At 44.3% G+C, this 15,216-nt stretch overlaps 1 pseudogene; it reads left to right on the top strand.

Annotated features, from left to right (window-relative positions):
• The first annotated feature begins 2,492 nt into the window (after positions 1-2,492).
• LOC121794973 lies at positions 2,493-14,361 on the top strand (annotated as a pseudogene).
• Positions 14,362-15,216: the final 855 nt, after the last annotated feature.

The raw sequence follows: 15,216 nt of genomic DNA, 5'->3' as shown, positions 1-15,216 counted from the left end.
CTCTTCTCACTGGTTCCGCCGAGCAGCTCCTACGCCTTCTTCGCGTAGTCCCCATCCTCGCCGCTCTCCTCCGGCTTCTTCACGTCGTTGTGATATGGGCAGAGGGGATCTGACTTTCAACAGTCAATATATGCTAATGCAACAGTAAATAAAATTGCTCTTGAAATATCCGAAACAACATAAATTTCTCCGGGGAAATATTCAAACTGAAAAATTCAAACATGATAACCGACTCAGCCGACTACTATAAAAGGGATTCCATGTCTATGACTGCTTTCAATCTCACTCAAATCACCTCTTTCAACACAATCCAACAACCATGCAATCTCTAGCATCAATTCTCCTCTTAATCTCTCTTCTTTACTGTATCTGTAGATTATTTTATGTTATATATCCTTATAACATTTGGGTTGATCTAGCCGGCAGCCTTCAACAAACCCTCCGCCCCGCACTTCTCACCGGTTCCGCCGAGCAGCTCCCATGCCTTCTTCGCGTAGTCCCCAACCTCGCAGCTCTCCTCCGCCTTCTTCACGTCGCCGCTCGAAGGAATTTCGGTCTCGGCCGCGGGTTTGTCCTCAGCGGCGGTGGCGGGGTGGATTTGGGATTAGCCCTCAGCTTGGTCGACGTACTTGCCGACGCCCTGGGTGGAGTCGAGCTTTCCGTACTCGGAGGCAGCGCCGAGGAGGTCGGCGGAGGAGCTGGCGGCCTGGGCCTTGTCGCACTTCTCCTGCTCGTTGCTGATAGGGCTGCATAATTTGATTTAAATTTGATAATGTAATTTCCAAAAGTACCCTTTGCATATTTTATATTATTAAAATAATCAATATTTGTTCCATTAAGATGTGTGGCTGAGATTTGTTCTCTAGTTATACCTTTAATATTAGTTATATCTTGATCACTATCCTATATATATATATATATATATATATATATATAGGATTGTGAATATATTCAACTAATTTGCCCCCTCCATTTAGGAAAAAAAATACTGCCTCTGCCCCTAAAAAATAGACAACATTTAAAATAGTACGAGTTTTAATGTAAAATAATACTCCCTCCGCCCCACATCTTCTAGACTACGAAATGTATGAATATGAAACCTCTCATCCCACTACTACCGTGTAGTTGATTCCATCTCTCAGGCACTAGTGTAAGACCTTGGGGGATGGGCTTCTGGTAGCCACTGGCTTAAGGCTTCCCCCTTAACGGGCTATTGCATACCCTGATTAAATCCCCTCACATAATGTCGGATCAGAGTGTGGGGGCTGACAAGGTGACAGAATCACCTTTTTGCTGCAATGAAACCTCTCACAAAAGCCAAACTCGGAAAAAGACAAGCATGGTCTGATAAGTATTGAAAGCAATACACCGTGGAAATATTGCATGCATAAAAACAATACGCTGTGGAAATATTGAAAGGATAAGACGTTGAAAGATGCTAACTAATCACTGAGTGATTTTAATTTTCACCCTTAACACGCGTTATTAAAAATATCGCCGATGAATCAATGATATATTTATCCTTTCTTTTATGTGGTAGTAGTACTAAATGGAGTAGTATTTTTGGATAGTTAAAATATATAGTTAGCTATCAATTATATGTTCTCAATGCATAAATAATTTTTTTGACTCCAAAAAATATAAATAATCTTAATTTAACTCATCAATTTTCACCTTATATCCCTGTATATATTTAAATTTAGGACTTAATTTCTCTCTCTCTCTCTCTCTCAACATTGCTAAATAGTAGTAGTACTTAGTTGATTCTCTTATATGTTCTCTCTTATAACAAAGTCAGCGGAAAATTAGAATTTAAAGCTTAATATCCGTACAGACCAAAAATTACGAGACCCCCTCCTTTGTGACTGAGGGAGCATATCATTCAATCAAGAGCATTGGGAAATTAGAGTAGAAATATAGAATTATTAGAGAATGAAATGAAATTTATGGAACATTAAAAAGAAAAATGATCGCTCGGAGTATATATTAACCAGGTACATTTTTGCCCATAAAAAATCGACTATATTTTATTGAAATTAAGTTAGTAGGTATACTAACTATTAATGCTTGCAATATTGCGTCTTCTTTTATTATAAGTAACTATTGATAATCAGTTTATAACAACTTATACTACTACAGTATTATTTTTTAAAATCTGTGGTTAATGGAACTGGCTAAAAATCAGATAATCAAATCTTATATATAATGCGAAATAATTGTTTAACTAACAGTGCTCAACCCGCATAATCATCTATGCTATGAAACGATTGAATGTGAGACCTCTCAAATCGGAAAATGTTCCACAAAAACGCCAAGCTCAGAAAGGACACATATCATCAAATTGAAGTATATGTCCACTGACTTAGAAAAGTATAAGTCATTGATTGATTATTCTGCATATATAATTGATCATTATCGTCTTCTATAAAAAGGTGACGATGAATTCATAAATGAGACAACAAAATTTAAACATGACACTCCTATCTTCTACAATCATTACTGTTTTCTTATTATGCATGACTAGCCTGCCCAAATTTGCATCTCAAATACCAAACAAAAACAGTCTACAAACCTACATTGTTCATGTTGAGGCACCTGATGCACAGGTCACTTCTGAATCGGAAGATCTGGAGAGCTGGTACCGCTCTTTTTCTACCGGCCACCACAGCAAGCTCGAGGGAAGAAGAGGCGCATCTCGTTTACTCATACCGCCACGTGTTCAAGGGATTTGCTGCTAGGCTTTTGATGAATCTGCGAATTTTTGATGGTGATGAATGCTCGTAAAAATAAAGGAAGATCAACACACAGAGATTTACGTGGTTCGATTTACTGAGGTAAATCTACGTCCACGGGAAGAAAAGAGGGCAGAGTTGTATTGCTTGATCCGTTTTCTACAGCTAACAATACAGACTTGCTATTTGCTATTTTCTCTCTAGAGAGCTTAACAGAAGTTAACAGAAGGACCTTATCTATCTGACCTAGGTTCTATTTATACATTGAACCAAGATCGTGGCATGCAGCATTTATTAGGTAGTGGATGTCGTGGAGGTCGTGGCGACCTTGCATGGGTCCACTATCCTGCATGAGTTAATGACTGCTTGACACCACTAAATAGATCGTCGGTGTAGCGGAGGTGGAAATCTTGCATGAGTCCACTATTTCCTAGTTCGGTCGAATACTGAGACCGGACTGCTGAATTATTGCCGAGCAGCTTTTGCCGATCTGAGAGTAGAGCTTGATGCCGACCAGAGAGCAGAGTTTGATTGGTTGGCTTTTACCGAGCTGTAGGCTGGGGCCGAACTCTGTGGTTGTGCCGAACTGAACTCTTGAGTCATGCCGGACTGATACTCTTTAGCCATGCCGAACTGATACTCTTTCTTGGGCTTTACTGCTGTTGGGCTTGTTTAGTATTTGTTTAGTACGTACTCCATCACTACCCCCCCCGAAAAGTGAAGTGAATCACTTCGGCATTCTGGATAAAGGTACGGGGTAAGTTGATGTTTGTCCTCGGTCTGATGAAGTGAACTCTTCTTTGACCGGACTTGGTTTGTGTCCTAATTTGGCGAGTTTTATCGCTCGGATCGAACTTTCCGTTGTCCTAATTTGGGGATCGGACTTTCCCTTGTCCTAATTCGGCGAGTTTTATCGCGTGGATCGGACTTTCCCTAGTCCTAATTCAGGCAAGTTTTATCGCGAGAATCAGACTTTTGTTGCAGTTCGTTTCAGACGAAGTGCTTGATTCTTAAGCTGAATTGTGGTCTTGTATCCTCTTTAGAAGCTTGGACTTCACAATCGTTGGCTTATTGCAGTTCGTTTCAGACGAACTGCTTGTTTAAGCTGAATTGTGGTCTTGTATCTTCTGTAGAAGCTTTGACTCACAATCGTTGGCTTGTTGCAGCTCGTTTCAGACGAACTGCTTGTTTAAGCTGAATTGTGGTCTTGTATCTTCTGTAGAAGCTTTGACTCACAATCGTGTGCTTGTATATGTTCTAAGAAGGGGATCAGCCTTCGAAGAACAAGATACCTCAGTAACATTTGTAAGAGACGACACACACAGAGACAGACAAAACACACAGACAAAACGCACAGAGACAAATAAAGACCAAGCAAACAAAATAAAGCACATTGAGCAAACAGGACTCAAGACTGACTGACCGGACTGTCTCTTACAAATGGAACTTTTTGAGGTTGGAAATGTGCCATGTTCGGGGTACCTGTTCTCCTGACATGTGAGCCAATTTGTAAGACCCTTTGCCGAGAACTTCTGACACCCGATACGGACCTTCCCATGTGGGTTCGAGCTTGCCCAGCTTTTCTGCTCGGCTTACTTCGTTGTTTCTCAGGACGAGATCTCCCACTTGAAATTGCAGCTTCTTCACCCTTTGGTTGTAATACCGGGCTACTTGCTCCTTGTACTTGGCTGCTTTTATGCATGCCAATTCTCTTCTTTCTTCGGCAAGATCTAGCTCAGCTCTCAGTCCGTCGTCATTCATTTCTGAGGAGAAATTTAGAGTTCGGGGACTGGGTACGCCGATCTCCACCGGAATCACGGCTTCAGTGCCGTATACCAGACTGTACGGAGTTTCACCGTTGGAGGTTGTGGGTGTAGTTCGGTAGGACCATAGGACTTGAGGGAGATTTTCTACCCATTGTCCTTTGGCTTGTTCTAACCGAGCTTTTAACCCTTTCACCAGGATACGATTTGTTACCTCCGTTTGTCCGTTTGCTTGTGGATGAGAGACCGAAGTGAACCGCTGTTGAATATTCAGCTCTTGGCACCAATTCTTGAACGTCTTGTCGGTGAACTGAGTCCCGTTATCCGAGATGAGGATGTGGGGTATGCCAAATCGGCACACTATGTTCTTCCAGACGAAATCCAATGCCTTCGAGCTCGTTATCGTAGCTAATGGTTCAGCTTCCACCCACTTCGTAAAGTAGTCCACGGCAACGATTAGGAATTTCATTTGCCGAGGAGCTTGAGGAAGTGGTCCCACTATGTCTATGCCCCATTGCATGAAAGGCCAAGGGCTCTGCATAGTGGATAGATCGGTTTGCGGCATCCTTGGGATATTTGCATGGATTTGGCACTTCGGGCAGGTCTTGACGAGCTGCACTGCTTCTTGTACCAAGGTTGGCCAATAATATCCCCATCTTAGAACTTTTTTAGCTAAAGCTCTAGCTCCGATGTGGCTGCCGCACGATCCTTCATGAACTTCTCTGAGGATGTAGTCCGTCTCTTCTGGTCCTACGCACCGCAAAAACGGCTGGAGGTAAGACTTTCTAAAGAGGACTCCTTCATGAAGTTCGTACCGAAGTGCTCGGCACGTGATCTTCCGAGCTTCTCTCTTATCCTCGGGCAATTGTCCTTGATCCAGATACTGCAAGATCGGCGTCATCCAGTTCGGCGAGCTGGATACTGAATGTACCTCGGCTTCATCAATGCTTCGATGCATTAATTCTTCCGCCTTTGAGCTCGGATCTGAGGCCAACTTACTTAAGGTATCTGCTCGGCTATTTTCCGCTCTGGGAACGCGGATTATCCGAAAATAGGAGAAACTTCGGCTGATGCTTTGCGCTTTGTCCAAATACTTCTTCATTCTCTCGTCACGAGCTTCACTTGTACCCAACATGTGATTTACTATGACTTGTGAATCACAATGGACTTTGAGAGATTTGACGAGCAGACTTTGCGCTAACTGGAGTCCGGCCAGGAGGGCTTCGTACTCGGCTTCATTATTAGTAGTGGGGAATAGGAACCGAAGTGAGTAGGTTACCTCGTGTCCGTCGGGAGCGACGAGTAAAATACCAGCTCCACTTCCCATCTTGTTTGAAGCTCCATCTACGAATCCGCTCCAGCAGTCTGGCGGCTCTACTTCGGATTCCAAGGGCTGTGCTAGTTCGGCATTGGCAGACTTTTTCTGTTCGGCAATGACAGGGATTGCTTGATCGAACTTGGCCTCTGTAAGAAAATCTGCCAAGGCTTGTCCCTTGATGGCTTTCCGAGGTAGGTACTCGATTGAGTGTTCTCCCAGCTCTATGGCCCATTTGGCGATTCTGCCTGATGCTTCTGGCTTGGTCAAAACTTGCCGAAGAGGCAGATCGGTTAAGACGCATACCTTGTGAGCATAGAAGTATGGCCGCAGTCTCCTTGCTGCATTTACTAACGCCAGAGCAATTTTTTCCAGAGGTTGATACCTTGTTTCTGGACCTCTTAACGCTCGGCTTGTAAAGTAGATGGGAAACTGCTTTAGGCCTTCTTCTCGTACAAGCACCGCGCTGATGGTTTGATCTGATGCCGCTAAGTATAAGAATATTACTTCGGCTTCGGTTGGAGCAGAGAGAATAGGAAGCTCGGCTAGATAACTTTTGAGCTCGTCAAAGGCCTTTTTCTGCTCGGCTCCCCACTCGAACTTGGGTGCCTTTTTCAACACCTTGAAGAACGGCAGTTGCTTTTCGGCTGCTTGGGAAAGGAATCGATTCAGTGCGGCTAGACATCCGGTTAGCCTTTGCACGTCATGTATGGACTTCGGCATTGCCATGTGCTGAACGACTTGAACTTTTGAGGGATTTGCCTTGAGTCCGTCCTTTGAAACCCAACAACCCAGAAATTTTCCTGAATCTACCAAAAAGGTACATTTTTGGGGGTTGAGTTTGAGGTTGGCTTTTCGGAGCACGTCGAGAGTGGATTTGAGGTTGCCTTCGTACTCCGAAGTGCTTTTGCTTTTGACAACTATGTCGTCGACATACACTTCAACCTGTTTCCCGATTAGGTGCCGAAAAAGCTTGTCTACCATCCTTTGATAAGTGGCTCCGGCATTCTTTAAACCGAATGGCATCTTTTTATAAGCGAAAATGCCGAAATCGGTAATGAAAGCTGTTTTCGGAGCGTCACTCTCATCCATCAACACTTGGTGATATCCTTTGTATAAATCAAGAAAACAGAAAATTTCGAAGCCGATCAAAGCTTCTACTTTTTTATCTATATTCGGAAGGGGATAGCAATCTTTTGGACAGTGCTTGTTTAGATCGGTAAAATCTATGCACATCCGCCATCCTCCTCCTTTTTTCTTGATCATCACAGGATTGGCCACCCAAGAAGGATATTTCACCTCGAATAGTACATCCGCTTTTAGTAATTGGCGGACTTCGTCATGGATGACTTGGCTTCTTTCTGCCGCAAAGAGTCTTTGCTTCTGTTTTACTGGCCGGATTGAAGGATCAATATTTAACCGATGAGTGATTACCTCGGGGGGCACTCCGGTCATGTCCAACGGAGACCATGCAAAGACATCTTTGTACTCCTTGAGGAGCTGAATGGTCTTTTCCCGGAGTAGAGGCGTTCCTGCGAAGCCGACCTTGACCGTTCTGGATGGATCATCTTCGTATAACTGAACGGTCATTGAGTTCGGCTCTGAAGTGACTTCGGTCATCTCGCTTGCCTCTGACTCCGGTTGCTGTGATTGCTATGCTTGATGGTGCCGAACTGATTGCTCGGCACTTTTAAGCGCAATCTGCAGACATTCTTTTGCTCTCTTTTGATCACCTCGGATGACCGCTATCCCACCTTTAGTGGGGATCTTGATGGTGAGGTGATAAGTAGAGCAAACGGCCCGAACTGTGTTGAGCCAGTCTCTCCCCAGGATGATGTTGTACGGAGACCGAGCTTTTACCACAAAGAACTCGATCATCGTATTGGAACTTGTAGGCGCCTTTCCCACCGTGATCGGAAGGCTGATAATACCTTCAGGGCGGGTGTCCTCCTGGGCGAAACTTTTCAGAGGAAGTGGAGCCGGACTGAGCCGAGCTGGATCCACTTCCATTTTATCGAAACATTCTTTAAAAAGAATGCTGACTGACGCTCCTGTATCCACAAATACTCTGTGGATCAGTTTGTTTGCCACTCCGGCTTGAATGACAATAGCGTCTTGGTGAGGAGAGATGGCTGGGACGGGATCGGCATCTGAAAATGTAATCACTTCGTCTTTCTTCAGCCTTTTATGTGTTGGCTCCTCTTGATTGGAACCTCTGCGTTCTGCTTTTAGGGACGACTTAGTCTTCCCGGCAGGGAGAGCATCAATAGTCAGGATTACTCCATCGTATTGCGGCTCGTCGTCGTCTTCGGGATCCTCATGCCTTTTCGGATCCTGAGGATTGCAGTTCGCACCTCTCTGCCTTTTGTTCTTTTTCGGCTGCTTGCTTTGATATTTTTTTAACGTTCCTGTTTTCACAAGAACATCAATACCTGCAGCCAAATCTCGGCACTCCTCGGTATCGTGTCCGTGGGCTTGATGGAAGGAGCAATATTGATCCTGAGGTCGCCGCGCGGCCGATTTCGTCATCCGCCTTGGTTTTTCGAACATATCGGAATGTAGTTCGAAAATTTCCGCTCTTGACTTGTTTAAGGGTACGAACTGAGCGGGCGGCTTCTCAGGATTGAGACGTGGTCCCAATCTGCCTTGTACCGGTGCCCTTTGAATTCTTTCAAAAGGAGTTCGGCGAGGAAGCCTCTGATCGCTATGATCGGGCTTCTTTTCGTCTCCTCGGGATGAGCTGTCTAAAGACCGTTTTCGACGGTCTGCCTCATCCGCACGGGAAAACTGGTCCGCAATGTCCCACATTTCTTGAGCTGTTTGCGGACCGCACTCCACGAGCTTTCTGTAGAGAGCTCCGGGCAGGATTCCATTTTGGAATGCCGAAATGACAAGTAGATCATTGAGATTATCTACTTGTAGGCATTCCTTATGGAATCTCGTCAAGAAATCGCTGATCTTTTCGTCGCGACCTTGACGTATAGAAAGCAGCTGAGCCGAAGTGATCCGGGCTTCCGCTTTCTGAAAGAACCTCCTGTGGAAAGCATCCATTAGATCTCGGTAGGATCTAATGCTGCCTTGAGGAAGGCTGTCGAACCACCTTCTGGCGTTCCCGATGAGCAGCTCGGGGAACAGCTTGCACATATGGACCTCATTGAGACCCTGGTTCGCCATATTATATTGATAGCGTCCCAAGAAGTCATGAGGATCCTCTAGCCCGTCATAAGTCATTGACGGTGTCCGGTAGTTCCGCGGCAAAGGAGTTCGGGTGATGTCGTCCGAGAACGGAGTCTTTAATGCTCCGTACATGGCGAACCCGACATCTCTTCGGTACGGAGGAGATGGAGTTCTCCTGTGGTTCCGGTACCGAGGAGGAACAGGAACATGTCGGGGTTGAGGATTCTTTCTCCTGGAAGACACGTCACTACTGCGGGTAGTGACTTTCATGTCTGGATGAGGAGGGAGAATCCGCCGTTGTCTTCTCCGGCTGTTGGCTCTTCTGCAGGAAGGTTAAGAACTCCTCCTGCTTCTCGGCCAAGAACAGCTTGACAGCTTCATTTAAATCGGGCTGCTGGGAAGACTCGGTGCGATGACTCCTGGAGTGGCTTGTTCCTTCTTCGTGAGAACCGGAGGTAGATGTCTCCCGAGGCCGTTTTTCAGACCTGCGAGCTGGACTAGCTTCCTCACGGTTATCACGAATAGTATTATGGGTGGTGTGTGATCTGGTATGCATTTTTTTTTTTTTTTTTTTTTTTTTTGGGGTGGAAAAAGGGTCAAAAATTCGCTTTATCACAAATTTGGTTCTCTGTTTCCCACAGACGGCGCCAGTGATGAATCTGCGAATTTTTGATGGTGATGAATGCTCGTAAAAATAAAGGAAGATCAACACACAGAGATTTACGTGGTTCGATTTACTGAGGTAAATCTACGTCCACGGGAAGAAAAGAGGGCAGAGTTGTATTGCTTGATCCGTTTTCTACAGCTAACAATACAGACTTGCTATTTGCTATTTTCTCTCTAGAGAGCTTAACAGAAGTAAACAGAAGGACCTTATCTATCTGACCTAGGTTCTATTTATACATTGAACCAAGATCGTGGCATGCAGCATTTATTAGGTAGTGGATGTCGTGGAGGTCGTGGCGACCTTGCATGGGTCCACTATCCTGCATGAGTTAATGACTGCTTGACACCACTAAATAGATCGTCGGTGTAGCGGAGGTGGAAATCTTGCATGAGTCCACTATTTCCTAGTTCGGTCGAATACTGAGACCGGACTGCTGAATTATTGCCGAGCAGCTTTTGCCGATCTGAGAGTAGAGCTTGATGCCGACCAGAGAGCAGAGTTTGATTGGTTGGCTTTTACCGAGCTGTAGGCTGGGGCCGAACTCTGTGGTTGTGCCGAACTGAACTCTTGAGTCATGCCGGACTGATACTCTTTAGCCATGCCGAACTGATACTCTTTCTTGGGCTTTACTGCTGTTGGGCTTGTTTAGTATTTGTTTAGTACGTACTCCATCAGCTTTCACCCGACCATGTGAAAGAAATGGAGAACAAGAAGAAGGGATTCATCTCTGCACGGCCTCAGATATCGATGTCCCTGCATACAACACATTCTCCCAATTTCTTGGGGTTGCACCAGAATATGGGGTTGTGGGAAGACTCTAATTATGGTAAAGGTGTGATTATTGGCGTGCTGGACACCGGAGTGTTGCCTGAGCATCCTTCATTCAGCGAAGAAGGAATGCCACCTCCACCCGCTAAGTGGAAGGGCAAGTGTCAATTCAACCACACAACCTGCAACTACAAAATCATTGGAGCATGGTACTTTAATGCCAAGGACCAGAGCCCCCTCGACGATAATGGCCATGGAACTCACACCGCGGGCACTGCTGCTGGACGCTTTGTGCAAGGCGCAAATCTTTTTGGCAGCACCAACGGCTCTGCTGCTGGCATTGCACCACTTGCTCATCTAGCCATCTACAAAGTGCTCTCGACTTTTGGAACGGATTCAAAAAAAATTGCTGAGATTTATGTCCTTGCTGGAATGGATGCAGCAATTGAAGATGGAGTTGACGTGTTGTCGATGTCTATAGGCTATCGAACACAAAAAGAAAACAACGATGGTCCTCATCCCTTGTCTCTGAGAAACGTGGCACCTTGGGTTCTCACGGTTGGAGCAAGCACAATGGACAGAAAATTAAGTGCAAAAGCAGTGCTAGGAAACAACCAACCACTCGATGGTGAATCAGTTTTTCAACTGACTAAATTTCCAAAAAAGCTCTTCCCACTTGTCTACGCAGGTTACACACCTGACTGCTTGCACTCGCTCAGCCGAAGTGACATCCGAGGTAAGATAGCGGTGTGTGAGGTACGTAGATTAACAGAAACTCAAACGGGAGCAGCAGCACTGAAAAGTGGTGGTGGCACCGCTGGTGCTGCCGGCATGATTTTCATAAACGATGAGACAGAAGGAAACACCATTATAGTTGCAGCCATCGGTTTGCCAACAACACACTTCAGCTATGCTGCGGGATTGAAGTGTTGGAATAAGGAAATCAAATAATTGGAGAACAAGAAGGCAAGGGATGAAGTGAGCATCTCCAATGGCGGACGTCCGGTCGGACATCCGGTCGGACGTCGCGACGGGCGACTGGGACGTCCGCCATTGTGGCGTTTAGGGTCGGATACGGACGTCCCGTGAGGACGTCGGGTGTCCTCGGACGTCGGCGCGACGAGCGGGTGGACGTCCGCCATTGTGGCGTCCAGTCGGACGTCCCGTTTTTAAATTTTTTTTTTAAAACTCTATATATACGGCTCGTTGAATTTTATTTCATGTGTGTCTTTTCCGATGAAGTTGTTAATTTTTCCCGTTCGTATTCTCGGTCAAATTTAATTTCCGTAAATGTTAATTGTTTTATTTGTAAATGTATGAATTTTTTTTAATTGCGGGATGTCCTAGTGGGAAGGGCGATGAGAAGGGCGGATTGTGCAGGGGATGTCCTAGTGACGTGGCAGTGGGATGGGAAGTCCTAGTGACGTGGCAGGAGGTGTTTTTGGGATGTCCTAGTGGATGTCCTAGTGGGATGTCCGCCCAATGGAGATGCTCTTATGGCAAGAATAAAGAAGGAAAGCAATTAAAGATTATGGAAAATCAAATACAAAGGGTATTAGTATAATTAGAATATATTTTCCGTGTATAGCTAGAATTACAGCCTATAAAAGGTTGTGTAACCATTGAGATAATCAATTCAAGTAATTCACAATGTAGTCTTTGAAGTTCTCCGCGTCTTTTACTTTTTGCAATAGTCTTTTATTTTCCTCATTGTATTTTCTAACATGGTATCAGAGCAGCTAACGATCCTGCGTTAGTTTGTTCAAAAAAACACAAAAAAAGCCCTCATCATCGTCCCTTTCCCAAAACTAGCCAAAACAACCACCAAATTACGCCGCCGCAGCGCCGCCAAATGAGCAACCAGAACACACGGCGGAAGAAGCAGAAACAGACGCCGGAGTCGCAGTTCCGGTGTACACTGGATCAGTGTTCCAAATCGAAGGACCTCTCCGCCGCCATCACTCCGCCGGAGTCGCAGTTCCGGTGTACACTGGAACGTGCCCTGCCTGCAGTGAACAGTTAGTTTGCGTTGATACCAATAGGGCAGAGACTGACAAGTTTGCTCAGTCAATTGCTTCTTTAGCCATGGAAAGAGAACATCTGCCAAATTTTAAGGAGTTCAAGGAGTGGCTGGAGCAACATTCTGAATATAAAACTCTGGTAGACAGAGCAAATATTGGGCTATACCAGCAAAACTTTGCACATGGTGGCTCCTGGATACGAGCAAAACTGTCAGAATTAGTTCCTCGACATGAGTCAAAACTGTCTGAATGAGCTCCTCGACACGAGTAAAAACTGTCAATCAGAAAAAACTATCTAAGATGGCTCCTGGATACGAGCAAAAACTATCTAAGATGGCTCCTGGATACGAGCTAAGATGACTCCTTGACACGAGTTAAAACTGTCAACCAAAAATTGAAGCTCCTTGACACGAGTTAAAACTGCCAACAAAAAATTGAAGCACTCCTTGACACGAGTTAAAACCGTCAAAAAAAATTGAAGAACTCCTTGAAACGAGTTTAAACTTTCAATGATGAATGAAGAGCTCCTTGAAACGAGTCTAAACTTTCAATGAAGAAAAAATAACTCTTTGATACAAGTATAAACTATCAATGATGAATTGAAGAAGCTCTATGATAGGAGCATAAACTATCAATAGAAATTGAAGAATTCTTAAATACGAGTATAAACTATTTATCAAACTAAAGATCGTGCAAGTTAAGTGTCGAAAAACTCGATACTTAACTTGAGGGGGAGTGTTGGAATAAGGAAATCAATTAATTGGAGAACAAGAAGGCGAGGGATGAAGTTATGGCAAGAATAGAGAAGGAAAACAATTAAAGATTATGAAAAATCAAATACAAAGGATATTAGTATAATTATAATATATTTTCCATGTATAGCTAGAATTAGAGCCTATAAAAGGTTGTGTAACCATTGAGATAATTAATTCAAGTCATTCACAACGTAGTTTTTGAAGTTCTCCCCGTCTTTTACTTTTTGCAATAGTCTTTTATTTTCCGCATTGTATTTTCTAACATGAAGATCAAAGCTTACATAAATTCTACGGAAAATCCCACAGCCATTATTTCTTTCCAAGGTACCGTGATCGGTGATGAGCGTGCACCAGTCGTCGCTTCATTTTCTTCCAAGGGACCTAGCATACCAACCCTTGGAATCTTGAAACCCGACATTTTAGGCCCTGGAGTTAATATTCTTGCAGCATGGCCCACTTCCGTCGAAGGCAACACCAACACAAAATCCACATTCAACATAATTTCTGGTACCTCAATGTCGTGCCTGCACCTGAGCGGCCTGGCGGCTCTGCTCAAGAGCGTGCATCCCGATTGGTCTCAATCTGCAATCAAGTCGGCCATCATGACCACTGCAGACGACATGAACCTCGCTGGTAATCCAATTGAGGACCAGAGGTTCCTCCCTGCCGACATCTTTGCCACGGGATCAGGCCATGTGAATCCATCAAGAGCTAAATATCCAGGACTCGTCTACGACATCCAGTCCCAAGACTACCTTCCTTACTTGTGCGGTCTCAACTACACGAATCACCAAGTGGGGATGATTCTACGTCGGAGGGTGAATTGCTCAGTCGAATCAAGGATAGCGGAAGTAGAGCTAAACTATCCTTCATTCTCTATCAGTTTCAGCGGTAAATCAACTGCCTAGGCTTACACCAGAATCGTCACAAACGTAGGCGACCCTGATGCATCATATGAGGTGGAGATTTCCACACCTCGCGGAGTTGATGTTCTTGTGGAGCCCACCACGCTCAAGTTCTCGGAGATAAAACAGAAACTGCAGTACAACGTTACGTTCACTCGACTCACATCTGCTCTGAATACAACATTTTCCCAAGGATTCTTGAAATGGACGTCGGCCAGACGTTCCGTTGGGAGCCCTATTGCAGTTATACTGCTTTGAATATTGTTGGAACCTGCAACTATGTGTGAAACTAGCATGCTAATAGTTTCATATCGTAGTAATTCATCCACATGCAGCTTCCGGCATGACCATCGGCCTGGCCATGGTAACCGCTTGATCACGTCACCAAGTCACTTGCCCCAGCTATCTCCAAGATTCCGTATGAGTCCAATCAAGTCCTTATTTTATTAGCTTTATTTTAATTAATTGTCTTGTATCTAGCCAAGCTTAATTGTATGTCTCGTTTCGGGTTTTCTTTGTTAGTTCTTTCCCGGAATTTAAAAATAAGTCCAAACCGCATGTGATTTAGATTATTATAAATAGGGGTATTGTATTTTCAAATTACTCATGATATAATATAATAGTAGTTGAATATTTCTTATCCAAACCCTAAATATTTCCCCTCTCTCAAATTAGGGTTTTAAAAATACTAGTTCTCCTCCAATCGTCGCGCCACCCTCAATAACATCAACACCTATCATTTGGTGATTATATTCCTCATCTCATGCCCCTACGCCAACTCCTCCTCTAGGGGGATGCTACCGACTATTGATGACGATGATGACTCCGCCATGACCCGTTTCCACATATAATTTAGATTGATATCGTAGATTTGGATTAGGGGGTGAATTACATAAAATTCATAAGCCAAGAACTTGTCATTATATCCTCTGATGTTTCAGTTTTCATATAGATCAACCTATGACCAATGTAACTGTAGGGATCAGACTAAGATCGGATTCACTAATTACCAAGACCTCTTTGTTCTTTATTAGAGAGCTCAGTCAAACTCTAACCATACGACTGATTTTACAATTCAAGGTTACAAAAACTTGAATATAAAGTAACAATCTA

This window comes from Salvia splendens, chromosome 3, assembly GCF_004379255.2.
Source record: "Salvia splendens isolate huo1 chromosome 3, SspV2, whole genome shotgun sequence".
NCBI classification, from domain to species: domain Eukaryota; kingdom Viridiplantae; phylum Streptophyta; class Magnoliopsida; order Lamiales; family Lamiaceae; genus Salvia; species Salvia splendens.
Note: the sequence above shows the minus strand (reverse complement) of the source record. Positions and strands in the feature narration are given on the sequence as shown.